The sequence below is a fragment of the Amblyomma maculatum genome, chromosome 6 (assembly GCF_055883805.1).
Source record: "Amblyomma maculatum isolate TAMU_Amacu chromosome 6, ASM5588380v1, whole genome shotgun sequence".
Lineage (NCBI taxonomy): Eukaryota > Metazoa > Arthropoda > Arachnida > Ixodida > Ixodidae > Amblyomma > Amblyomma maculatum.
Genome location: NC_139349.1, coordinates 17,583,429 through 17,609,787, shown reverse-complemented (window position 1 = coordinate 17,609,787; position 26,359 = coordinate 17,583,429). Strand labels below are relative to the sequence as shown.

General features: G+C 45.7%; 1 protein-coding gene across 3 annotated transcripts in view; it reads left to right on the top strand.

The window, feature by feature from the left end:
• The window catches only part of LOC146185173 (neural cell adhesion molecule 2-like), a 484,255-nt gene that overhangs the window by 217,296 nt on the left and 240,600 nt on the right, over positions 1-26,359 (top strand). For 2 of the 3 annotated variants that reach the window (XM_084606156.1, XM_084606155.1), the window contains exon 1: positions 17,015-17,296. The exons of the other annotated variant lie outside the window; for it this stretch is intronic. The gene's annotated coding sequence lies outside the window, so the exon portion shown is untranslated. Of the gene's footprint in view, positions 1-17,014; positions 17,297-26,359 lie in introns of those variants that run through there. 3 annotated transcript variants of the gene reach the window in all.

Here is a 26,359-nt window from a genome sequence, read left to right as displayed (position 1 = left end):
TTCATACGGCTCGGTTAAAGCGGGGCTTTATATGTTGGCTAGTAGCTTACGCTATCACGCCATCGTGAAGGTGGGAGTGAAAACAGAGGGAAAGAGGTGCCGTAGTGGAGGGCTTTAAAGCACCGCGCGATAGAGACTTTCGCCTCATCGCACTTCAGTGGTCAAAAAGTGCCTCCTATGGCATAAATAAAGCTGAAACCATAGGGTAAACTACTATGTGCAAAAGCCATGTCTCTACTTTAAAGCCAAACATAAGCGCAGCCATGCAGATAGCTCTCGCGTAACTCCAGGTTTAACCACAAGCTAAACTATGGCTAATTTTTTCAAACAGCTATTAAATATAGCAGTTAATACTGGTAGAAATATACTATTGAATGCTTTTATTATGGCGGTGGGAATGCCATCAGGTCCGGGAGACAAAGATGGTCTCAGACGCTTGAGACTCGCAGTTATCAACTTCTCGTCAAAGAGAACGGAACTAGGGAGTGCATCATATGAGAGGCATAAGAAATCGCAATGTGGAAGTTTGTGCACATAAGAAAAATGTTGGGCAAAACTGTCGGCATTATCCCGAATGTTCGACTCCTGAGAGTCAACTAAGTTGATGCGTGAATCCGATTTATTTGAATACTTGCGAACGTATCGCCATAACTGACTAGGACGATTCCGGGAACACCTCTCTAAAGACTCGAGATAAGAATCATGGTCCCGCTTGTATAAGCGTTTGCAAAGAAAACGGAAGCGGCGAAACTCATCTGCCCAATGGTTAAACCCAGGGCGCTTCGATTTACGATGGGCCCGTTACTCAAGTTTTAACGTCGTTCTTAGTTCTCTGGAAAACCAGAAAGGAAACTTGCTACGAGTGGGAGTATGAAGAGGTATCTACTGACGCATACCATTAAGAACTATTTCTGTGAAGCGACTGACTTGTCCATCGGCATCACTATTGTCGTTTAAATGGGATCAGCCGACAGAAGAGAAGAAATTGAAGAGACTGACATAGTCGACACGTGCATAGGCAAAGCAGGACGAATTCTCTGCCCGATCTGCATTAGTAGAAGGCGAGGCAGAGACAGAAGTAGTAACTAGAAGTGAAGGGTGAAATTTGTATCGGCGAGTGAGTGGTATGTAGGAACTCGAGGCTCGAACACCTTCAAAATTCTGTAAACTAATATCAAGAATATTACCACAACAGCTTTCAATGAAATCGTTTTGCTGCAAAGCGTTAAAAGCGATAAAATCAAGTAGGCTGTTACATTTACTATATAATGATTGTTGTGAGAAGAAGTAAATTAGTCCCAGTTGATACCTGGAGTATTAAAATCGCCTAAAGTGAGAAGTTTGTGTTTGCTATAACTATAACATATTCGATTGAGAGCAGAACATCATCGTAAGTAGAAGGAGGCAGATAAGGAGGAATGTATAGAAAGCTCCAGTAAATGTTATTCATGTCGTTTTTAAAGTGAGCTCAAGCAACACTCGTTCTTCAACTGTTTCCAGACCGGAACTTCGAACACATTACAGAGAACTGGCAATAGCAATGAGCACTTCCCCTCCTCTTTGTCTGTGTCCTGTTTAAGGCGGTTGCTTCGAAAAACAGAGTAATTATTTGGAAAGAAATCACTCGAAGGGATATCGCTTGACAGCCAGGCTTCGGCAAATTCAACAGCGGTGTAACAACATGCCAAAACGCTTGAAAAAAAATCACATTCCTTAGTCTGAAGACCTCGGCCGTTTTGATAAAAGATGTCAAATTAGGGTCCACTGCACTTTACCGTCAGTGCAATGTCCCCTAATAATAATAATAATAAGAAGAAGAAGCAAAAGAAGCAAAAGAAGAAGAAGAAGAAATCAGTCAATCATTATTTTCAACGTGCACAGGAACAACCATGTGTTCTTGGTGGTGCAAAAGCAGCATTAAAAAAATTCATGCCCAATATTTACACACACGCAGATAGAAGACAAAAGAAGGAAAAAAAAACACTAAATGGAATTTAAATGAGTCCCATACAGAATGAAATCAAACAATTAGATGTCCTACAAAACATAGCACAATAAAGCATTCAAAAAAAGAAAGAAAAAAATACAGTCACATACAATACATAAATGATTAAAAGGGAAAAGAAGGGTCAGAAACAAATACACAGTGCTAAAGTGAGAATATCAATAGAAACTGATTAAACGCATTTTTGAGAACATAGACAAATATAAACAGGAGGAAAAGCACAAGTGAAGTAAATACAAATGACTTGAAAAAGGAAGTAACATTTGATGAAAGGACCGTTCCGAATATAACGCTACGAACTTCCAATAAAAAGGAATAAAACGAGTTGCCGAAGACATCAACGTGAGGACAAAGAGAATTAAACCGCCTCTGCATGCTATCCAGAGCGGAGTGAGAATGCGGAAGCGGAGAAACTTGAAATGGTCTGAATTCCGCCATGATCTTCCGCGGAACTCCCATACTGATTGGGAACGAAGCAACAGTTGTCATCTAGATGAAATGCGATATGTGAATTTATTATACATTCATCAGAAGAAGAAAGCGTCGAATAAAGATGAACGGATATAGAGGAACAAAAGGGGGGAGGGGGGGGGGGGGGAAGTCCGCATACATATGAAGTTTGGTTTCGTCTGTTTGGCCCGTCTGCATTGCCCGTGGAGGTAGTGCGGAAAAAAGCAGGCAAGGATGACGCCGGAGTCTGCTTTACGTGTTTAGTTCTATCTTGCCAGGTTGCTTCCCCTAGCTATGAGTACATCAAAGCAGCTGAGCGTCCACCGCTATATTTCCCGGCCAGGTCTCGAATAATGCGCTTGCAATGTATCCGAATCGATCGGTCCCCCTCTGGCTTCAGTCGTGGTGTCTGGAGGCGGTATGTTTGCTTCCGGCGCAGCGCACACAGTAAATATTTCATTAGGTTGTCCTGAACAGCCGTCCTGTAGATAGAGAAGCCATTACTGTGTTATTGAACATTCGCTCAAATCTAATTTTCAGGCTACTAATCTTCTTTTTCAACTTCTCAGAATAAAATATGTATTTATATTCTGTGTCGAAAATTAGAATAAACTGACAATTTTGCCATATATTCAGTAAAATACTTTGTGGGGAATGTTGCTGCATTGCTTCTAATATTGAAGCACAACAATGACGGCAGACAGAGTGAGAGACGACAGGACAATCTTATATACTGTCGTCTCTGTGTGTGCCATAGTTGTTGCACTTGAAATATTAGTAGATTTGTCCTATATCCTTCTCGAAGGCAAGCTAAACGTTTTGTCACTTGCTTCGGGAGGCTTCCGGAGGTTGCATACAGCATAACAAATTGCAGTGATTTGGGTGAGCCTTTCGAGACGCCGCTTCTCCATAAAAGCTATTATACTTCCATATCTGTTCAATGTCGGTCTTTATAGTTAATCCCCATATAAGATCATTTTATCGACGTGTTTCTTATCGCGACTGGAACAAATGTTTATTGTATAAAACCAGCTCTTACGAACACAGAAAGAGGACGAGACGAAATAAACTGAGGCGCTGTTTCGTCTCGTCCTTTGTCGGTGTTCGTAAGCACTGGTTTATATATGATGGATCACTACCAACTCGCCCAGTACTCAGTTCTACGAATACTTATCCTGTCTACTTTCTCTTTGATGGTATTATTTTGACCAACAGAACGAAACCTGGTTGCCTAAATACGGCACGCCTTGAACGAGCATATCGACCCGATATTTCGTCCGAGAAGTTTCGCGCAACACATGTGCAGCGGCCTGGGTGAAGCAGTCGCAGCACTGCGACAGTTATGGTGGAGTACTGTGTAGGCTGCTTACGCGGTCGTACTGCAAGCGGTGCTTCAACGTAGTAGTCGCAGGGATCACAGTTTTGAATTCATACCTGCCGAAAACGTCGGCTTGCGCAATGAATAGCACTGCGCGGCGTACTTATTTTTATGTTCTTTTATTCATTTCTATTTTAGTTTGTACCGCTGCATTACCCTGTGTCAAACCGATGGTCAACAGCCGCTGTCTCAGCCATTTAGGAAGGTTGCTGCCCAGTGTTCATAACTGGACTTTCTGAGGATGTTAGTCTCGAAGTAAATTCAGAGAGGCGAAAAATAGCTTACGCCGAAGTCCTTCGGTGTTTACAATTGAATCCGACTGCCGCAAAACAAGGTCATATTTTTTGACGAGCGAATCAAAAGCAATCTCGCAAAACAGATATCAAGACTACGGCCTCTCACGTTTAATCCGGGAATTCACCGTAGCAGATCGTCCTATTCGCAATGTCTCGGTTCTCTCACACGTCGTCTCACCGTTCTCTCTGAAGTGCTGCGTACGAGTGTGTTTCTGTTCCTTCTTTTTTTTCCTGAGAAAAGCGGGGGGGGGGGGGGGGGGGGGGGGCTCTGCGGCGTTTTGAGGCGTTGCTCTTCGCGTGCAATTGACTGACAGTCCTCCCGGTGCTCCGCCAGCTGTGCGCATTGGCTCTGCGAGACCGACTGCCTTATTTTTGTCGATGATCTGTTGCACCGAATAAATACGGTTTGCCATTTTCTAGTGCTGGTGCGCGGGCCCCGTGTGTGGCGTCGATCAATTCCCGTTACAAATCCTGTCCTCGGTTTGAAAGCATCGCATTCGTAGAAGAGGACTGCCGTTAGATTTGTCTGACAAGGCGACAGCACTGCCACGCCCACGGCAGCACATCTGAAACATATGTCGGAAACAAAGAGCGCTGACGCAGAACCCAGTCACAACAGGGCGATTCCTTCCCTTCTCTGTCTACGGACCACCGTCGTTACTTGAGGCCAGACGTAGCCTAATCGCTATGCGCACAGCCTCGGGCAACGGGCCCTGAAAACCACGTTGTCGGCGGTTGTGCGGTTGCGCAAGGAGCAAGGAGGGAGCCTCATCCGGAAAGTCCTTTGAGGCATGTTTCCGGAAGGCCACACTGCACTTTTCGATCTTTCGCTGCTACATTAGTTGTGTGGAATGGGACTACCTGCAAAGCAGGTCAATTACTTCCGTCTAAGAACGGCATGGCGCGCGCAACATTTAGAGTTAGCAACACGAGGCCGTATATCAGTAAATGCCTCACGCAGATGAAATTAAAGCGCGTTTATGCAATAAAATCACATGCGTTAAAGTATCCTGGGTGTCTGCGACATCATGCTCGCTCCTAAAGCTCGCAGTAGAATATTTCTATGTTAGAAAAGAACAGGTGGGACTTCTGCTATATATTTTTATGGAATGCTGTGGGCACAAATTGAAGCAACCGCGATGAAGCGGGAGTGGACTTTATCAAATGTGACTTAGCAGCATACGGATTTAGCCAGAAAAAAAATTTTCAATTACAAAGGGTACATGCGCGCATGTGCTGCTGATAACTATCGTATTTACCACTGCCACTAACAGGGCGCGTCAAGAATGTGGTTTAGCTTATGTGGTTATTTTTTTTTGGTCCGTGTTTCTTAGGGCACCCAGTGTATAAGTAATGTGTGGTGCAACAACTAGCTCAGTTCGTCGTCACTGTCTGCGGAACTGCGAATGAAAGTGAATGTTGCGACAACTAACGCCAGCAAATGTCGCGAACACTTCACCTAGAGAGAGAGAGAAAGAGAGAGGCACAAATATTTGGCACTGGTTTGAACTGGATTGAAGGTCTGAGCTTAGGCGCATCACACACACACACACACACACACACACACACACACACACACACACACACACACACACACACACACACACACACACACACACACACACACACACACACACACACACACACACACACACACACACACACACACACACACACACACACACACACTCACACTCACACTCACACACACACACACACACTCACACTCACACTCACACTCACACTCACACACACACACACACACACACACACACACACCACACACACACACACACACACACACACACACACACACACACACACACTCACACTCACACTCACACACACACACACACACTCACACTCACACTCACACTCACACTCACACTCACACACACACACACACACACACACACACACTCACACTCACACACACACACACACACACACACACACACACTCACACTCACACTCACACACACACACACACACACACACACACACACACACACGCGCGCGCGCGCACACACACACACGCACACACGCACATACACACGCACATACACACGCACGCACATACATACACGCACATACAAACGCACATACACATGCACACATGTGCGCGCACACACAGACACAGACACACACACACACACACACACACACACACACACACACACACACACACACACACACCACACACACACACACACACACACACACACACACACACACACACACACACACACACACACACACACACACACACACACACACACACACACACACACACACACACACCTATACATGTTTTTTTGTCAATAGAGCCTATTTACCTTGCGCCGGTCGTCCTTTAGGGAAGCTTTCCTACAGTCGACGTCGACTCCCGCCTACGTTGCTAGCATGGTAGGAAAATGCTTCTTGTGCTGTAGCAGGCACGCGTACAACACCGCCAGAATGCAAGTGGGACGTCTGTGACTAGGAAGGGCACGCACAGCACCATAATTTTGAATATGCGGAAGAACCCTGGTTACTGTCACTGAATGAAAAAAGGATGCTGCAGCCAGCTTCACATCTCGGACGTTGGGCTCTTCTGCCAGCAAAGGATATAGCGGAGCGAACCCTACGCAGCTCCGGAGGCTCTTTCAGGCACTACGATTAATTCCGCAAGGATTCTTCGGTACCTCGGTCCCGCTTGGAATTCGCTCAATTTCTTGAGCCGACAGTTGGGGCCGGAAGGGGTACGTAACGCGGGGCGTGAACTGCACGCTACTGCGCGTCGGGATCTCGTGCGGCGAGGCAGCAGCCGTGTCCGGCGGCGGCGGACGTGCCTTCGTTAGTAGGGCGCCCCTCCTGCACAATCAGGCGCGCGGCTCATCAGGAGGCCGCCTAATGGGAAGCCCGCCCCGCTGTGCCTGCAGGCTCCGTCTATGCCTCGGCCCATCCGGCCACGAGGCCCCGAGTTGAGTTTTATTCCGGCCGATGCCAATTTCAATTCGGGGCACTCTCGCGCGGCGAATTTCCTGAGCATGAACAAGTTCGGTCTCTTGATTTTCTTTCACGTTTTCTTTTCTCCGCTCACTTTCTCCGTCTTGTTCATTTCTCTTTTTTTTTTATTCGCTCCTAGCAAGCGATTGTCAGCCCGTTCACCCCCGATGGCGGTAACGGGGCCCCGTCTTTCGATTTGTGCCCGGAGTCTGGTTTCGAGTAGAGCAGGCGGGAAGGTTCACAGTTGCCGCCGCTTCATTCTGGCGCCAAGGTTCCGCTGCTCGTTCCGGAAGATGATTAAATGCTGTCACAGTATACCCCGTTGGTTGGATTTCCTCCGCTGCTCTTCGTCTTGTCTCGCTAACTTGAGAAAATGCTACGAGGGAGGCATTTCTACCCCGACACACTCGTTCGGTGCGGGAACTATTTGAGAGCAAAGAAAATGTGTGTTTTTTTTTTAACTCGGCAGTTCTTATTGTGGTCTTTGCAATTTTAGTTTCCTCGTTGTCCACGTGTACATGTATGTGGTCAAAGTAAATGGAAGGAATTTGTAGCGAGAAAATTTATCCCTTCGATTTCACGCCTTCAAGAAACATAAACAATCTAGTTATGATTGTGCGAAATTAACAGTTCGGGAATAAATCTCACCGTTTCACTTTAAACTGAAAGAACTTACTTATTCCCTGTTTGTCTACGGAGGCCCTCGCCGGCGACCGTTGACGGTGCGTCTACTCCACGATGCTTGCCCAAATCTTGTTTGCTCGCTCCTCTGGAAAACGACTGTCTAATCGCTGACCGCAGGGTTAGCCTAGCTACAGGGAACCCGCCTTGCAGGCAGGTGGTGCATCGTTTGATCCCCAGTTCTACCGAGAAAGGTGTACCGCCAATTTTCAAAGTTTTCGTTAAGCCTGGAGCCCGTCTTTTGATGAGCGAGATGCTTATAAAAGGATATCCGGCTTACCACTTTTCCCAGTACATACTTGACAAAGCAAAGACCCAGGGAAGACTTCCTACGGCTTCAATATAGTTAAAATGGCTTCGTATAAAAAAAGAACAATATTAAGTTGATATTATTTTCGCAAAGCTTGTATCAATTACAGTGCATACATGGCACGAACACGGGATTATTGACAGCCCAAAGCGACGTCAACAAGAAGTGAGAGAAGAATAGCTCATGCATTTTTTCTGATGTTGCTGCCTACTCTGCCTTCATCCTTCTTTTTAACTTCCTTATTAAACTTCAAATGCTTGGCTCATAGGCGAATGCTGGTAGTGTATATCAGTTATGCGCTTTATTTTACAGTGGCAAAGGTAGACTAGGGTTAATGATTTCTTTAACTGCCGCACGCAACCCGCCCTCCTCATTGTCTACCCAGTTTTCTCTCCTGATCGGAATCTACCCTTATTTCTTAGCCTAGGTAAATCACTGGTGACAAGGTTCATCGATTGAATACATATTGTAATTGTGGCTCTTTCCGCACATTCCGTTTTAATGAGGCATCCGCTGCACTCTGCCTTCTCATATATTCAGTCATTCACTACAATTTATCTCCAGCACCATTCAATACAGCAACATTTACAAAAGTACATGGTGTTATTGTGTATTATGATACGCACTATTTCCTGCGTCAAATTTTACCTGATTCAACGTCCCATATACCGAAATGAGGGTGCAGCACACGTAGATACGTCCATGAAGATTATTTTTCTGCTTGAGCTCCGTATAAAGTGGAAATGTTCTGATAATTATTTGTAAGCCCTGCAGTGCACAATTAGCAGTAACCTATAACTTCTGGTGTATTCACTCATGCTTCTCCGACGCTTTGCTTAAATATCGCTCGTACGAGCATTTAAGTGTCTAGGCAATCAAATGTTCTTAAAAATGAATATCTTTCGTTGGCTATCATGCCAGTTCAATCTGGCCGAGCGGCATCACCAAAGGCTCAAGAAATAGTGTCTTGGGGGCGGAGTAGTAGGAGTGAGCATGGTTACTTGGTATAGTGGTGAGTGAGATTTAACCCTTGTGGTATTTTCCGTGGCTGGTGTGCGGAATTGACAATGTTCGCTTCGTTCAAGGATCGAGTGTTGCGTTGATACCCACCGTAATAACTTAAAGTCTGCGAAAATTCTACCAAAATGTGTTCTCATCCAAGAAGACCTCAAAAAACGCAGTAGCTCTTGCGCCGAAAAAGCACGCCAGTGCTACGCCGCACCGGGTGGCGAAAAAAAAAAAAAAAGCATTGTATACTGCGAAGTAGTGCGACAAGATTGAGTACCGCATCAAACTCTATGCATTTATTTCAAGGGCATAGCGTTCAAAGGCATGAAAACAAAGTCTTGCATATACCATGAAACAACATTAAAATGGCAAGCGTGATACCTTTAGAGCATTGCTGGTGCATTGGTGGTGGTGATTCATGGGTAATTCGCGGGGATAAGAAGACCCGCCCTGTGCATGGGGACTCATCTTCTATGATGTCTGCACGAATACCTTCTATTGCTTTGCAGTGCCCATGCGCAGAGACGCGTTGAATTGTGTGGACGCTTTTCAAACGACACTAATGACATGAGTATGCTATGGCTATGGTTTTTATTTTCTGCCTTTTCTTCAGCTAGCTGAAGTTTAATGCCGTCCTGATTTTATTAGTTACTTGAACAAAAGACAAGAAGCGATTACTTAGAAGTTGCGGGGCATCATTTCGCATGGATAAACATTATTATATTAGCGGGATTCTAAGGGAAAGTGACGCGGCAGTCTTTCGAACATTACATGAACCTTTAGGAACAGATGTGCCGACACTCGATATTCAGTAAGTAGTCTTGCCCTCTTCACTCTCGTCAAAGTTATTATTAGTTTTTTTGTTATTGAATTGGCAACAAATCGCTCTAAATTTTCATCATAAGTAGTTTTCTTGTCAGTTAGTGGCATGATCTGAGGGGCCATTTCTGTTTTGGATAGGCAAGTGGCCAGCCTACGATGATTGTGGGATGTAACGCAATAATACACTTGTCCGCTAAATTTCCCGCTACTTCGCGCGAAGAGACACGAAAAAGAAAATAACAAAGGCGCGAGAAATAAAAGATTATAGCTTTTTTTTTTTCGGAAACAGTCCCTTCTGTCTTTGGTGCTGTGACCCGCCCAATACCCTTTATAATGGCATCCAAGCTGGCGGCAATTTCATCTCGGAGCGCGCGATACAAGTCAGCAACGTCTCACACCTTTTCGGCTTGAACAGTATAAAAAGCCATTCTGTACGTGTTTCGCAACAAGCCCGGCAGTCTCTATTGTCGCCTTGAAAGTTGTGTGAACCGGCCAACTTGGGGGCATGGCGACTCGCTCGTCGGCGTCCTTCCGACAGAGGATGATACAACGCACAGAGGAGGACGGGAAACGGGAATGCGGTTCATTTGGCGCTCACACTCATTGTTGCAAAACACAGAATAAAATGGCGCGGCAGGCTGCAGAAAGGAATAAAAATAGAAACGTGAAAACCGAGAAACTAGCGACAAAAGCCTGTCTTAGGAGAATGATGAACCTTAGGCTTTCTTCCTCAAGGTATGTGTTATATGTCTTGGGCCACTTGCCCAGTTAATTCTCTTTGACATATAACTTTTTTTTTTTCTTCTGAACACAGTTTACTGGGGCTTTAGTCTCTATACCGAACTTATTGAACGGCTGTCTCCAACAGCCATGACGTACACCTGCGGTAAACTTCCGCGCCAAAGATTGAGGCCGTACCATTCGCAGCAGCCAAGTGGCAGTTTCTCCTGCATCTGACAGCGACGGAGCCAAGCATCCTGATTGCTCGAACGAACCACGCTTCATATATCCGCCTCCGAAAATGCTCTTACACCCCGGTATTAGAAGTGGTGTGCTGCTGCTCCTTAAAGTTCGTGTTGCAAAACGGTATAGTTTGTTGCCAAAGTGGACTTCCTGGGTTCTTGGTGCAGACGTTGAGGTGGCTCTCTCGCTGCCATCGTGATCTTCATACCGTCCTAATGGATGTCCGTATATCTTCGCTAAAAGCAGCATGTCACCGGTTAGGACTCGCTCGCTAAAATGTCCTTTTTTTTTAGTAAACGGATTGCTATCTCCTTCTTGCTAGCACTACCGCAGCACAGATGAACTGCCTCTTCAATATCAGCGGCAGTGAAAACATTGAAAAGTGGCTTACGAACCATCTAGGAGCTATGGTCCGTGCTCAGGAGATCAGAAAATATCACGGGCCCGATAGAGAATCATACGTTTTGTTTCTTTTCAATAGCAGCTGTGCCGCTTCATGGCTATGAGGAGGCTTGCTTTGTTTGATAAGAAACAGTTCTATTCGGATGAGAAGCGTCGGCGATCATGATGCTCCGATTATCCTTCGAAGCTTTTCCAAGATCCGTTGAAGACCTGTCGATCAAGCTTATTTTTACTGGAAATTTGTGCTGCGTAATTATAATAAGATTGAAGTTTTTTTTTTGTATTTTCTAGTTAAAAATGGCTTCCGAGGAAGGAATGCGCAGTATCTCACTCACTCCACGGTAGAGGCGTACTTACATTTAATAGCGTAAAACTAGTGCTGCAACGCTAGAACCCTGGCTAGTGACGCTGGAAAGGAATTAGAGCTCGAATTGGGATGTTATAGAGATAAGAGAGGTTAGAGGCCATATGAGACTTATACTATAATGAAGTGCAGACATGTACTGTGTTATCGAGGCTTACCGGAAAGATGAGAACGGAGTAGGGTTTCTTGTCATAAGGATATAGCTGGTAATATAGAGGAATTCTATAGGATTAATTAGAGGGGGGCAGGCATTGTATAATTAAGTTTAAAAGGCGATTTAAACTGAAGGTTATACAGGTCTACGCGCCTAAATGTAGTCATAATGACCAAGCAGTCGAAGTGCTTCTACGAAGATGTAGAATAGGCAATGGGGAAAGAAAAGACACAGTATACTTTACTAAATGATGACTTCAGTGCCAAGGTAGGGAAAAATCAGGCTGGAATTCAGGCAGTGGGCGAAAATGGCATTGGTTCTAGGAGTAGCAGTGGAAAGATACTAGCTGAGTTTGCAGAGCGCAACAACTTAAGAATCATGAATAGATTCCTCAGAAAACGGAAGAACCGAAAATGGGCATAGAAAACTCTAAAGGGGAAACTAAAAATGAAATTGATTTCATGCTGTGTTCTAACCCCGGCATTATGCAGGATGTAGAGGTAATGAGAAAGGTGTGAGGCAGCGATCCCAGGGTGGTAAGGTCTTAAATTAGTCTAGATCGGAAGAGGGAACGGAACAGATTCGTAAGAAAGAAGTCCATCAATGAATTAGCAGTGAGATGGAGTGCAGAAGAATTAAAGATCTCACTACAGAATAAATATTCAGCTTTAACCAAGGATGATGACCTTAGCGTAGAAGCAATGTAATATAATTTCAGAGATATCATTACTGAATGCGTGCTAGAAGTAGGTGGTAGAACAGTTACAGGGGCTACAGGTAAAGGAGACGAAAGATTTAATTTAAAAAGGCCAAAGACTGAAAGCTTCTAATCCAACACACAAGATAGAACTGGCAGAGATATAAAAGCTAATCAATAAGCGTAAATTGGCCGACATAAGGAAGTATATCATGGGGAAAATTGAGCATGCTCTAAAGAATGGGGGCAGCCTTTAAGAGGGTGAGGAGAAAATTGGGCGTAAGTAAACATCAGATGTATGTGCTAAGGGACAAAGCAGGCAATGCCATCACGGATATGGACAAGATAGAGTAGCCGAGGAGTTCTATACTGTTCTATATAGAAGCGGAAGTATTCAGCACATTAACAAGATAGACAGTAGTGAAAAACGGTCAGACGTTCCGCCAGTGACGATGTACAAGGCTAAGAAAGCTTTAGAAACTGAAAGGAGGAAAGCAGCTGGAGAAGATCAGGTAACTACAGATTTGTTGAAGCATGGGGCGGGAAAGTTATCGCGCAAGACAAACTGGCCACCCTTTATACGCAATGCCTGGTGTCGTCGACGGTAGCGGAATCAAAGAAGAACGTTAACATCATCTTAATTCATAAGAAAGGGGACGCTAAGGACTTAAAATATTACAGGCCAATCAGCTCACTATATGTTAAATATAAGGTGTTTACTAAGGTAGCCAGTACAATCTTAGACTTCAGTCAAGCAAAAGATCAAGAATCCAGATCAAGATTATCCAGGTGATAAAAAAATGCTCGGAATTTAACCAGCCCTCATACATAGCATTCATTGATTACGAAAAAGCATTTGGCTCACTAGAAATCTCGCCAGTCATACAGGCAATGCGAAGACAGGTTGTAGACGAACCGTATGTGAAAGTATATTGAAAGATATCTACAAGGGCTGCACAGTAACCATAGTTTTGCATAAAGAAACAAAATTCCCATAAAGAAAGGTGTTAGGCAAGGAGACACAATTTCTCCAGTACTATTCATGGCTTGCTTAGAGAAAGTGACTGGCCATAGGGTTTTCTTGGCAGGAAATACTGGAGTGGGTTGCCATTACCTTCTCCAGTGAATCACATTTTGTCAGAACTCTCTGCCGTGACCTGTCTATCTTGGGTGGCCCTACACAGCAGAGCTCACGACTTCATCGAGTTTCGCAAGCCCCTCCGCCACGACAAGGCATGATCCAAAGACAGCAATGGTTAGCCTTGACCGCCTAGTAAAGAGCAGAGACATTAGTCTGCCAACCAAGATCCGTATAACTCGTGCTATGGTCTTTCCAGTTGTGATGTATGGATGCGAGAGTTGGACTGTGAAAAAGGCTGAAAGATTGTTCCAACTACCGCACGATCGCGCTTATTTCGCATGCTAGCAAGGTGATGTTAAAAATCCTGCAAGGTAGGCTGCAGCAGTATGTGGATCGGGAGCTTCCGGACGTGCATGCTGGGTTTCGCAAGGGCAGAGGAACTAGAGACCAAATTGCCAACCTTCGTTGGATCATGGAAAAAGCAAGAGAGTTCCAGAAACCCATCTACTTCTGCTTTATTGATTATGTGAAAGCGTTTGACTGCGTAGATCACAGCAGATTGTGGCAAGCTCTCCAAGAGATGGGAGTTCCAATTCACTTCATCTGTCTCCTCAGGAACCTGTATGAAGGACAAGAGGCCACAGTCAGAACTGGGCATCGTCTTACTGATTGATTTCCGATTGAGAAAGGAGTGAGGCAAGGCTGCATACTGTCGCCCTGCCTATTTAACCTATATGCATAGTACATCATGAGGAAGGCCGGTCTGGACGAGTCTTCAGCTGGAGTGAAGATTGCTGGAAAACGTATCAACAACCTTAGATATGCGGATGATACCACTTTAATGGCAGAAAGTGAAGTGGAACTCAAGAGACTTCTGATGCGCCTACAAGAAGAGAGTGAGAAGTTTGGGCTCAAACTGAACATTAAAAAGACAAAGATTATGGCGTCTTGCCCTATCAATTAAGTCCTGGAGCATTAATGGACAAGAAGTGGAAGCTGTGACAGATTTTCTCTTCTTGGGCTCCAAGATTACCTCGGAAGGAGACTGCAGCCATGAAATTAGGAGACGCCTGCTTCTGGGAAAGAGAGCAATGGTTAGCCTTGACCGCCTAGTAAAGAGCAGAGACATTAGTCTGCCAACCAAGATCCGTATAACTCGTGCTATGGTCTTTCCAGTTGGGATGTATGGATGCGAGAGTTGGGCTGTGAAAAAGGCTGACCGCCGAAGAATTGACGCGTTTGAATTGTGGTGCTGGCGAAGACTCTTGAGAGTTCCTTGGACTGCCAGAAGATCAAATCAGTCGATATTGTCGACCATAAACCCTGACTGCTCATTGGAGGGTCAAATTCTAAAGTTAAAGCTCAGCTACTTTGGTCATCTGATGAGAAGAGAGGAGTCGCTGGAGAAAGATTTGATGTTGGGAAAGGTTGAGGGTCGCCGGAGAAGGGGTAGGCAGCGAACGCGATGGTTAGATGGCATCCTCGAGGCACTGCAGATGAAGTTATGTGATGTTAAGAAGATAGTGAGAGACCGGAAAGCGTGGCGTGACATGGTCCATAGGGTCACGAAGAGTCGGACACGACTGAACGCCTGAACTGAACTGACTAGAGAAAGTATTCAGAAACTTTGAATGGGAGCAGTTACGGATTAGAGTTGATGGAAAATACCTCAGTAATCTGCGATTTGCTGATGACATTGCCACATTAGCTTGCTAAGTAACTCAGGGGATGAATTGCAAAGAATGATTGATGACCTAGACAGGAAAAGTAAAAATTTAGGCTTGAAAATCAATGTGCGGAAGACTACGGTAATGTTCAACAGCCTCGGGAAGGAACCGCAGTGCACAATAGATAGCGAAGCACTGAAAGCGGTAGGCCTAATTGTCTTCTTAGGACAGGTAGTAACAGTGGATTCAGATTATGAAAGGCAAATAACTAGGAGAATAAGATTGGGATAGAGCGCATTTGGCTAATATTCGCAGACTATGACTAGCAGCTTACCAGTATCGCTCAAGAGGAACGTATGCAACAGTTGCATCTTGCCTGTACTCACCTATGGGGCTGAAACGTGGAGGCTAACCAAGAGAGTTCTACTTAAGTTGAGGACAACTCAGAGGGATATGCAACGAAAAAAATGGCAAGTGTAACGTTAAGAGATGCCAAGCGGGTGGATGGGGTCAGAGAAAAAACTCGAGTTTATGCAATTTTAAAAAAAAAAAATCAAAGAAGAAATGTGCATGGGCAGGGCATGTATGTGCGTAGAGAGGACAACCGATGGTCACTTACAGTAACAAATTGGATTCCAAGGGGAGAAAACCGTAGAAGGGGGCGGCAGAAAGTTAGATGGGCGGATGAGGTTAAGACGTTGGCAGTGGTCAAATGGATTCGGCTACCCAGGACTGGGTTAATTGAAAAAATATGGGATAGGCCTTCTCCCTGCAGTGGGTGTAGTCTGGCTGATGATGATGATGGGTGCTGTATGCGTCGTCGGTTAGAATTTTATCGTAAACTGGGCCCCAACTTCAACAAAAAATGGATGCTGAATGGGAAGCGAAATAGCATGACGCCCCTCTGAACGCTGAGTATAGGTAGAACGGTTGCTTGAGATATTTTCCGAAACATTGCTCTCAAGACTAGGGTACGGGGAGGGGAACGGTAATGGCTTTTCCACCTGTCGAACCCCAGTGCGCTTCGCCTAAAACGCTTCCTTCTCTCTGCTTATTCCGACAGTCATTTGTAGTGGGATTTATTTTTCAAGGGGAGAAAGGTAGCGCAAAAAGGACACCCGGACACACAAAGGACACCCACAAGGCGCTGACTTGCAACAGATATTTATTACAGAAAGAAGCGGTGTTTTTTATGCCACCGCAGAGCAAGTGCACAATCAGAACATCCGCGAGCAAAGCGTATCTGCCAGATATGCGAGCTCCTTTGGCAAGCTTTTCTCGCTGCTTGTTTTTCCCTTGAATCACGAAGCAACAAACCCCAAGCATCACCTGTTCGCCTCGCCACTGGTATTCATGCGAACATAAGGCGTGGTTCGCACTCTTTAATGTACTGCGCCGTTCTCCCTTTTTCTTTCTTTCTCTGTAGTGTCATGCGCGGTCGATGCAAACCGCTTTCATTGCCCTGCTTCCTTGTACGCTCCTATCACAGGAGTGCTCTTGCCCCAAACCTCAGGCACTTGTTTAACCCACCAAGTACGCCGCTTATCATGTTCCCTAGTATTAGCATGTACGCACGCGGCTGAGGACTCGCGCAGCGCCAACGTCGTCATTTCCGCATGAAAATCGGCTGGCCAGGCGCCGAGGCGAGCAGCGCGCCTCGCCCACTGCTCCCCGACGAGGTGCGTGACGGCGGCTGCCTGCGCGCGTGTGCATCGGCAGGTGCGCGCGGGCGCTGGCCGCACTGGGACGGGCGTGACCGGCGGCCTGAGCTTGGCGTGACCCGCACGGCGACCGGGTGCCGCTGCGGGAGGGGCGCTGGGCCGCCGACGATTTCGCTCCAACTGGGCGCTTCGCGGATTAGGCGGCGGTCTAGGTACAATTTAGTGCCTTTAGGGGTTGGCCCGAAGAATACTGACGGACTCACTGATCGCCCGAGGGCGCCCGGAGTTGTACGCAGTTCAGCAGGAGCCGACGAGCAGCAGCCGCTCACAGCCTACAGAGGAGTTCGCCATAGGGTTTCTCCTCTTTTTGTAAGTATTCCTAAAGGATGGCTGGAACGATAACCTTGCATATTCTTTTTCAGTGCTGCGGTGCCAATAAATCCGTCATGACTTCGCTCATTACATCTGCCTGCGCAGCGTTTCTCATTGCCCGTCCTAGCAGAACACGAAGATACGAGTATAATTCAAAGTTGCTTTTTTTTTTTTTAGTGCCCAGTGCAAATTAAAGTTTCAGTGCGCACCCAGAATTGTATCTGACGTAAATAGATTTAGTGGCTGATTGAGGCGATGGTCTCGATGCTCTTATGTCTAGTTTCTTGCTTGTCTCTTCCTAGCCTCTCTCAAATCAGGGGGCATTTATCCTTCAACCCAGGCTTAGATTACTTTTTCCTGAGTATACATTTACATTAATGGCTACGCTGATTTATGCCGTCCGTGTTTCACGCAGGTTGGTTAGTTTGATTAGAGCAAATATTTTAAACTGAAAATGAATGGGGAAAAAGTATCCACGCGAAGAGCCTGATGAATTGTATTCAGCTGGCGCGTCGCGTTCGCTTAGCGTAAACAAGCGACATCCCTAGCAAGCAGAGAAAACCTTCGCTACCATTTTGCGCTATTTTCGGGGTCAGGCACTTAACACCCCTGCGTAGCCCCAACACGTCTACGCACTTCGCTAGAAACGGGACGCCTGCGGGCCTGTGGGGCCTATTGCGTTACGACGAATGCTCGGTAGCGGCCATCCGTAGTAACAATCATGTCTTTAGTTTCCCACGGCTAAACGCTGTATATGTAGCAGGCGCCGTTCTGGTAAATGCTAAACAAGAGGTGTGCCTTGGCACGCAGAGCTGAGAATCCCGGGATAGCAGCAGAGAATTGTCTAAGAGCTGGCGCGCATTCCGGCCATTTTATAGTTCCCTTGAGGAGCAGGTCGGCTGTGTCAGAGGCCGGGCTAAGCAGTTCACAAAAGGTACTTTTGGACGTTTGTTTCTATGAATATCTAGGCCGCTAACGAGAACGTTTTAGTGCCGTCACCGGTGAAAATGTCCGGTGGCCGACGTTTTCGACTGTACAGACGGAAGCAGATGGGAGGAGCCATCCCAGACTAACCTCGCTTTTAAAGCTGCACCGAGAATAGGGAAGCGTGGAGTGTAGCGTATTTATGGCGGTCATTATTAGGAGCTATTGCGATACGCATATAAAGCTGCAAACGCTGCATACAAAGGAGAAGAAACAATGTATGCAACATTAAGAGGCGCAGCATACATCCGTAGAACGAGGCCCATTTAGGAGTGTATTATTCCCCAGAGTTAATCTCATTTAGGCAGGATAACCAACGTTATACTCACCTGTCATCCACTACACAATTTCTATTCTATAGTTTACTATTTCTCGCCCGCAGAATTCATGCAGGTTCTGATATTGTATCTGCTATTACAAATTTTATCTCCCAGCCCCGCACAGAAGTCCTTGCACACAATCCGTTTTAAATGCACGCACACGATACCTTTACCATCTTTCTTCTATATGACTACCTTGTTCCAGAAACGAGCGAAATGCCTAAAAGGCTGAAATGTTTTCTCTACCCGAGGTTTATCAACCTCAGATTTCGTTACTAAAGCACCTGTATACTTATTCATTCACCTTGATGCTCATGTCAACGGCAGTCGATAGATTACTCATATTCCGCCAGAGTATCGCATAGAACTACAAGGATCGTATCACTTAGGGTGCCATAAAATCAAAGGCATTCTGACTGGGTCGTTTCATGTAAGCATAGCCAAACAAGTTCGCCGACGACGAAAGCGTGACAGTGCGTAAGCAGCAAGAACATGCAAGTGCAAGCACTCGAAGGGCTATTTTCTTCCATAGCCACCCGTGTACTACGGCGTAACCAACGCGATGGCCTCCTTCAGCAGCTCAGAATCGCGGCAGTAACCGCCTCGACACACGCCTACACCTTCAGTGTGTCATGATTGCTGCAGATGTGCGTCCTGATTGGTCATCAAGCCCGTGTCATCCAACCGCTGCGACAGCGTTTCCACGACAAGAGGAAAAGGAGGAACATCGGCGTGATCTCGCGTCATGCGGTGTATCTAGCCATGCAAGCGCCGCTATTTCTGAGCATTCGCGCGCTCACTCCGCGCGAGCACAGGGGAGAAGGCGGGCGAAAGCGATCGCCTCCTATACTTTCAGTGCGGCCCATCTGTAGCGAGGAGTGCCGCTTATCGCCGACAAAGCGTTCTGGCAGCCCAGAATCGGCCTCTGTCGACGCAGCTCTCCGCGTCGACCGGCTGGAGGAGCAGCAGCGAGCCTAAGCAGATTTTGATCGCACTTCTCGCGCTGCTGGGCTTCGCTTCCTTGGCGTCTGTTTTTCCTTGCGAGTCCGCCAGCGTGCTCGCGGCGCCTGAAGACGTTGACTTGGCGCCCGGATGGATGCGTCGCAGGAGAGGAGCTCCCCTTCAACGTCCGTGTGCTGCTTCGGCGATAAGCTGGTGTCTCCATGCGTGCGCTTTGTTTCCCCCTCTGCGAGTTTATCGTTTCTACCCTTCACTTACGCTCGCACTTGTGTTTCTTCAGCGGCGAAACAGCACAATGGCCGTCAAAACGCTGCGGGTAAGCACTGGAAATCGTTCCATCCGCAGACTGTTTTGACAGTGCTAAGTAATCAAGAATCAGGGCACGCTTCATAATATCTATGGAAAACGATTGCGGAGCATACTGAAGCATATATAAGCTTCCCCTTCTTCCATGACAGTCCTATTGGGAACAAGGGCCCGGGATCTGAAACGTCATTTTTATTTTTTGACTTGTTCAGTGACCCAATCTTCATTTTTGTGTTGTTATAATAATGCTAAGAAATTACAGGATTTCTCTGCACAAGAGGACGACAGAGTATATATATTTCAAGTCGATGTATAATGATTTGATCCCCAAGTAGTCGCGAGCAGTTGCAGCTTTTACGTAATTGAGGAACGATGTTCCTCAAAGCTTACGTAAGCGTCAGAGAGCGGGGCTCGGCTAATACCAAAGTGGCTAGCACAAATTGTCGGGCTCAAAGCTGCGAGGCAGGCACAGCAGGATACGGACGTGTTGCATGAGTCGTTTCCGCGATCAATGCGCGGAAAAACGACAGAGACTTCCAACAGCTGTTTTGTTGTTTACACGGCACATGTGTTTTTAGCTCTATATAGTCATAAAAATCTACAGAAAATTTTCTGTTGTTACGACAAAGTTCCTGTGCAGTTTTTGACCGAAACCCTGTTGTGGCAACAGACCGTTGTGTAGTAACATCAGAAATTTCTGTAGTTACAACAGAAAAGTGCTACAAAACTACAAACAGAAATATACTACAGAAAAACTACAAAACTACAGAAAGGTACTACAGAACTACTGAAAAATCTGTCATTCACGACAGAACTGCACAATATTTTGTGGTAGTTTTGGCATGGTGCTGTAGATTTTTTGACTGGGAGAGGGAAAAAACAAAAGCAGCTGGCTTTGGGGTACGAAGGAGGCAGTAACGTGCTTTTCTCGTATTTCGGAATCTCGTTTGATAACTTTCATAATGCCTCGACCTATGTTATTTCTTTTTTTATTATTATCATTTTATTGCATGAAGCTCGTGCGCTCTCTTTACCTTGTCTGTTGGCATGCTAGTTTTCACAGCCGAGTAAAACAAAAAACGCAGTGGTCTTGGGCTGAAAAACGAACTCTTTGCCGTTAAATTGAATGAATGAGACTAAAATTCAGATCAAAGAGTCTGTCGAATATTTGTTAGTTTGTTAGTACTTGAGTGCGACTAGCCTGGGACTATATATATATTTTTAAAACTTTCCAAGCATATTTTAAGCTTCTTGACTATGATGTTCTATTAAGTTTCAGGAGTTCTTTTGTTAAACTATGTTGGGTAACCTTCCTATATTTCATAGCTGCCAACTGCAGCTCACGCGCTCCGCAAATTTTATGCAAGAGTGCGTCTGACTCTTCATACTTCTGCGGGATTGACGTCAGCCTACAGCATTGTATTTAGGGCAGCGCGAATTCTTTCGCATGACCCCAGAATAAGTGCATGTCTCTGATCCCTTTATTCACCTTTCATTTTCCGTCACCTCATCCGCTTTTCATGCTTTTACAGATAAATATTTGCCATATTCTCTACTATTTTTTCTTCTATGTTAAGTATACATACGAGGAGATATTAAACATAATTAGTCCTCCATCCTGGGATTTTTTACACTTCTCAACCTTTATTATCTTCATATCCACAGCAATCTACAGTACATGCTAAGCTGCTGTGACTAACTTGGCCTGTAAAGGTGGTTTTGATGCACAGCTTTTCCTTTCACGGAGAAGCCACACTGCTCAGTGGCAGGACTACGGTAGTATTTGCCCTTGTGAACTATTTCCTTATATAGACTAGATTCTCTTTTCTTCTCAAGAAGAAAAAGACGAATGCGTACATGATCTTAGACGCCCACACACACATGAATGCACACTCTGCCCCCCCCCCCCCCCCCCCTCCTCCTCCCAACACACATCCTAAGATCGCAACACAAGCAAGCATCACATATACACGCGGACACATGCACACATCGAAAGGTGCCACCCACTTGCATACAAAGATAAAAAACGCACTTTCAAGAGGCATACCCACACACAAAGTCTTACACACATGCACACGTGGTTCTCATACCTACAAGCACATGCCAGAGACACTGATATTTTGAAGAATGGGAAACTTAGCTTGGATACGACGTGAGGATGAGTGCAGACTAGATGCACGCGTTTAGCATACAGTAACACAATAAATAGCTATGGAAGACACAGAAGCATGGAGTCATGCACGCACGCACGCACACACGCACACCGAGAGAAAAACTCACCGCAAGCATGTGGGCGCTCGCGCATCTGGACTGGGCATCAGTAATGCAACGACACTTACATTTTTAGCTTTTGTTTATTTTACTATCCCATCTTAATACACAATGTAACTGCATTACGTATGAAAGGTCTCAAAGACAAGACACGGAAAAAGCAGCGTATTTCAGCTGCGGTTGCTCACTCTTTAACCGCAGTCATGTTTTGGCTGTGTCTTAGCAAAGCGGAATCCGAGTCACGGCCATGAGCTTGCCGCTTGGATTCTTTTTTTGCTCCAATAAATATTTTGTTCTTCATTATAATTTTATCCTCTGTGTTCCTCTTCAGAGACACCATGCCGACATCGCGAAAGCGTGTTGCTTGCTGAAAAGAACAAGCACTGCTGCGCAAATGAATAAAGAATTGGTTGCTTGTTTTCGCAGTGGTCTTTGTTCTTTTCCAACCGTCTCGGCCCTTTAGCACAGCTTACGCCTTATCGTCCAGCAAGTCCCGCCAATAGGTGCACTTCAGAAGTTTCGGCAGTTACGGCAGCATTCAACTAAGAATAAGGGGCTCGAGCCGTTGTAACCATACAAATGGGGCACTGTTTCTTTCTTTCCGTTATTTTGCTCCCAAACCTGCGTGTCTACCGTTTCTGGCGTCCTATCGCCGGGAAAGAGTGGTCCCGGTGAGCGCCGCTCGCTCCATAGAGACAAGGGCCGACCCCTGGGCTAGAAAACAAGGGAGAGTGGCGACCCCGAAATAGAGCTGCTCAGCGGTGCCGAGGAACAACGGATGCGGCGCCGTGACAACGGAGAGTCCCTGTTTACCTCCGCGGTGCCGTTGCCCCTGCGCGCTGACGGCCCCGCCGTTTAGGTGTGCGCGGTGCTGCAGCCGCCGCTTGGCCGCAGTTGCCCGCAAAGACGCGTCAGCGCACCTAGCGTCGCCCTAAAGGTGCTGTCCTGGTATAATTTACACTGCGGCATGTAGCCCTCGTGATGGCATTCCTTCCGGCCACCTGTGCGAAAGTCATTTCGCATTTGTTCTTTAAACGCTGGGCGAACAGCTATTTGCGGCGTAGATCTCGTTTGCTGATTATTTTTAAGGTAGAGATCATTACGACAGGGGCACCGGAAGGTGACTCGAAAGTCACTCAAATCTAGAACAAGCCTCCAATGGGAAAAACGTCGATGCCGTGAGAAGAATGTCTTGAACCTCGAGAACACGGGATAGGGCAGTCGAGTTATACGTATGCTGTGTAGCTAACTTGTTGGGCCGGAACTCACTGCTCAGCAAATTAGGTGACCAACCTATGTTTTTACTTCTTAAAGTGAACTATAAATATCAGTCATTTATTGATTTCCATATATTCCTACTCTTGTATGCTGGCTTAGCCTAACTCTGGGTAGACAGATTTTCTCTGGTTAGATTTTCAAATTAGATTCCTGCAGTAAGCAAAAATGCGTTCACTAGCTCTTTGTTTTACAACGTCCTAACATGAATGTCTTTATAATTCGTTACTTCTTTTTGGAAATATAGGATGGTAAGCGACTTACCCTTACTAAGATTGTAGAATAAGCATGAAAGAACGGTAGCAATTGGTATCAGTTGTGTTCGGGCGAGCATCCTTACCAATATTTGTGAATATACATAGGCACCGCCAGGGTGCCCGCACTGTCCAGCCATGAGACAGATCTGAGACGATGAGCTAGTCGCACTTCGTAGGTCCGGGTTGCGGGATGGCATGCAAGCAGGAGTGACGGCGTTTTTTCTTGTCTGCACTGGGCTGGGCTAGTGTGACCAAAAGGTCTAAATGTGAAACTCGTGTGTACAGAGCTCGTAAAGTGACATAATAAACAAAACATTCTTTCACCACTTGGTACGTATTAAAATCATCATGTGCCCCAATATTTTTTTTTTTTATTTTTTTTTTTTCACCTGCATCTGTTGTTGCATTCCAGTTATTTAAGGAGCAATTCGTGGGTATTTGAGAGAAGTTGTACAGACTTCTCCTTTTCCTCATACATGATTTTCAAACATTCTTTTTCAGGCTACATGGAAGGATTTCACCTGTTAAAGCGTGGCTTCAAGAGATAGGAATTTTTGTGGCGCGGGGAGTTCATTGCTTACTATACGAGAAGGATGAAACTATTGAGCAAGTTTTCTTGGACCGCTGAAACCCAGTTTTCTTCATGAACGTCCTCCAAAAAGCTCTCAAGAAAGATTGTCAACTTAACCCTCACGAGATCAGTTATCTCCAGAATGAAAGCGAGGACGGTATTCCTTATGACCTTTTAATGGCTTTGGGCCTGCATAGTATTTCGAAAAGTAGGATAACGGTGCGTCAAGCAGATATTGACTCACAGCCAATAACAGAATGCTTTAAGGAAGCCGATGCAAGGTATTGTGAAATAATCAAACTTGAGGATCCAGCATCTGACTGGCTCCGGCACATTGAAACATTTATTACGTTGAAAACATTTTAGTCATATTACCTTATCCAAATACGGCTGGGGGTTTTTGTGTAATTATAGCATGTTTTGAGCGCAATAAGAAAAAAAAAAAAAACTCGGCGTGGCGTTGCCGGTTTGTGCACTTGGTTGGTGAATGGGGTGATAGGAGTTCGATTTCCAGTAGATGATGGACTTTTTTTTTTCTTACGGTTAAACAGAACACTGGCAATATCTCGCGGAATCTAGCGGATAGATTTCGCCCGCGCGAAAATTTATTCATAGTCAAGTAAGCATTTCGCTTTAAAAATGGAGTAATACATGAGCACACGCATGCAACCAACGCACTGCATGACGCCGCACACGAAGAAGAAAAGGGAGCAGAACAGACGCACGTGTTCCAAATACACAAGAAAACCACGCAAAAACAATGACGGCATCTCGGGAGACCGACCGCGCTGCCAGCTTGAAAGTAACAAAAAAGGCTCCTGCCTAGCTCCGCTAAGCAAGGTTATGTAAGTGAAAGCTTTGTTATGATTGGCTATTTTGTACTGCTAAGCCAAGCTAGATTCATTAGATAACCTAGTTTACAGAGAGGAAGCTCGACTAGGCATATTGATATACGGTTTGCTGTCGTTTGACTATTCCATGAGTGTCTGCGAATGTCTCGAAGCGTAGCCGAAGTACTGGCCCTATCACGCGACTCCTTCATGACTGTTTGCGAACCTCAAGGACATCACAGCATTTTGTTGGGTCCCCTGAACCGTCGACAGTGGTGACGGACGTTGAGCATGCAAATCGAGTTGATAATGAGGAACCAGCAAATTGCTGCGGCAGGTAACTCAGAATAGCTGCCAGGAAGCCCGAATGTGTTCACAGTTAGAAAGCCATAATGGACAAAGTGGCGGGTCATCATTTACTAAATGGACCTGGGTGATTTACATTCAAAGTGCGTGGTTAGAACCGTGTGTAAAGCGATCATAAAATACCATGGTAGTCGTGTAGAGAATTTTAGGCCCACATCTGCTTTTCAATACAACTTTCTATTTGCAATTACCATGAGAAAGGTGGTATCTGCCGTAGAGTTGTTCGTATATCTAGTGACATGATTTACGCTGAGAAAACCTGCTATCACTGTGAAGGAAAATAGTGCGAGAAAACGAGTCAAGCGGAAGAATACACAGAGAACACTAACTACTAGTTGGATGCATTTGTTGCCTCAGGTAGGCACGCAAACAAAACAAGGTGGAAAGCGAAAACATTTGTGCTTCTCATTAACGAAAAGAGATAGGTAATATCAGGCTGCGGCACGGAAACAGGACATTTGAGGCACAAGATGTCTCATTGTGTAGTAATATAGGCCTTAAAGCCGTCCCTCGTCCGCGTATTAGGCTAAGGCTTGAAGATAGCATACCGTTCGAATACAGGTGGGAGAAGCCTTCGCAGGGTTTGCGATGGAGTGCATCTACGTCTGTTTCGGGGGAAGGCGTATATAGCGAGGACACATGTTCTCTGGCGCAATCATTAGTGCATCACCCCGTAGGAACAACACTGGTGGTCCCGCACGTATACGACACCTGATTAACGACATTCGTGCGACAGACAACAAAAAAAGAGATGTTGCGCTACTCTTTAGTATGAGGACATGCAGGAGGGTCTGCCCTTCCCCCTAGATATGTTGCTTACATGAGGGCTGGTTTTGTACTGTTTTCGTTTCGCTCGCGTGCCTTTCTTTGGCGCACGTATTTATCGGCAGGAGTCATTAACGCCTCGCATCGTGCCCGTA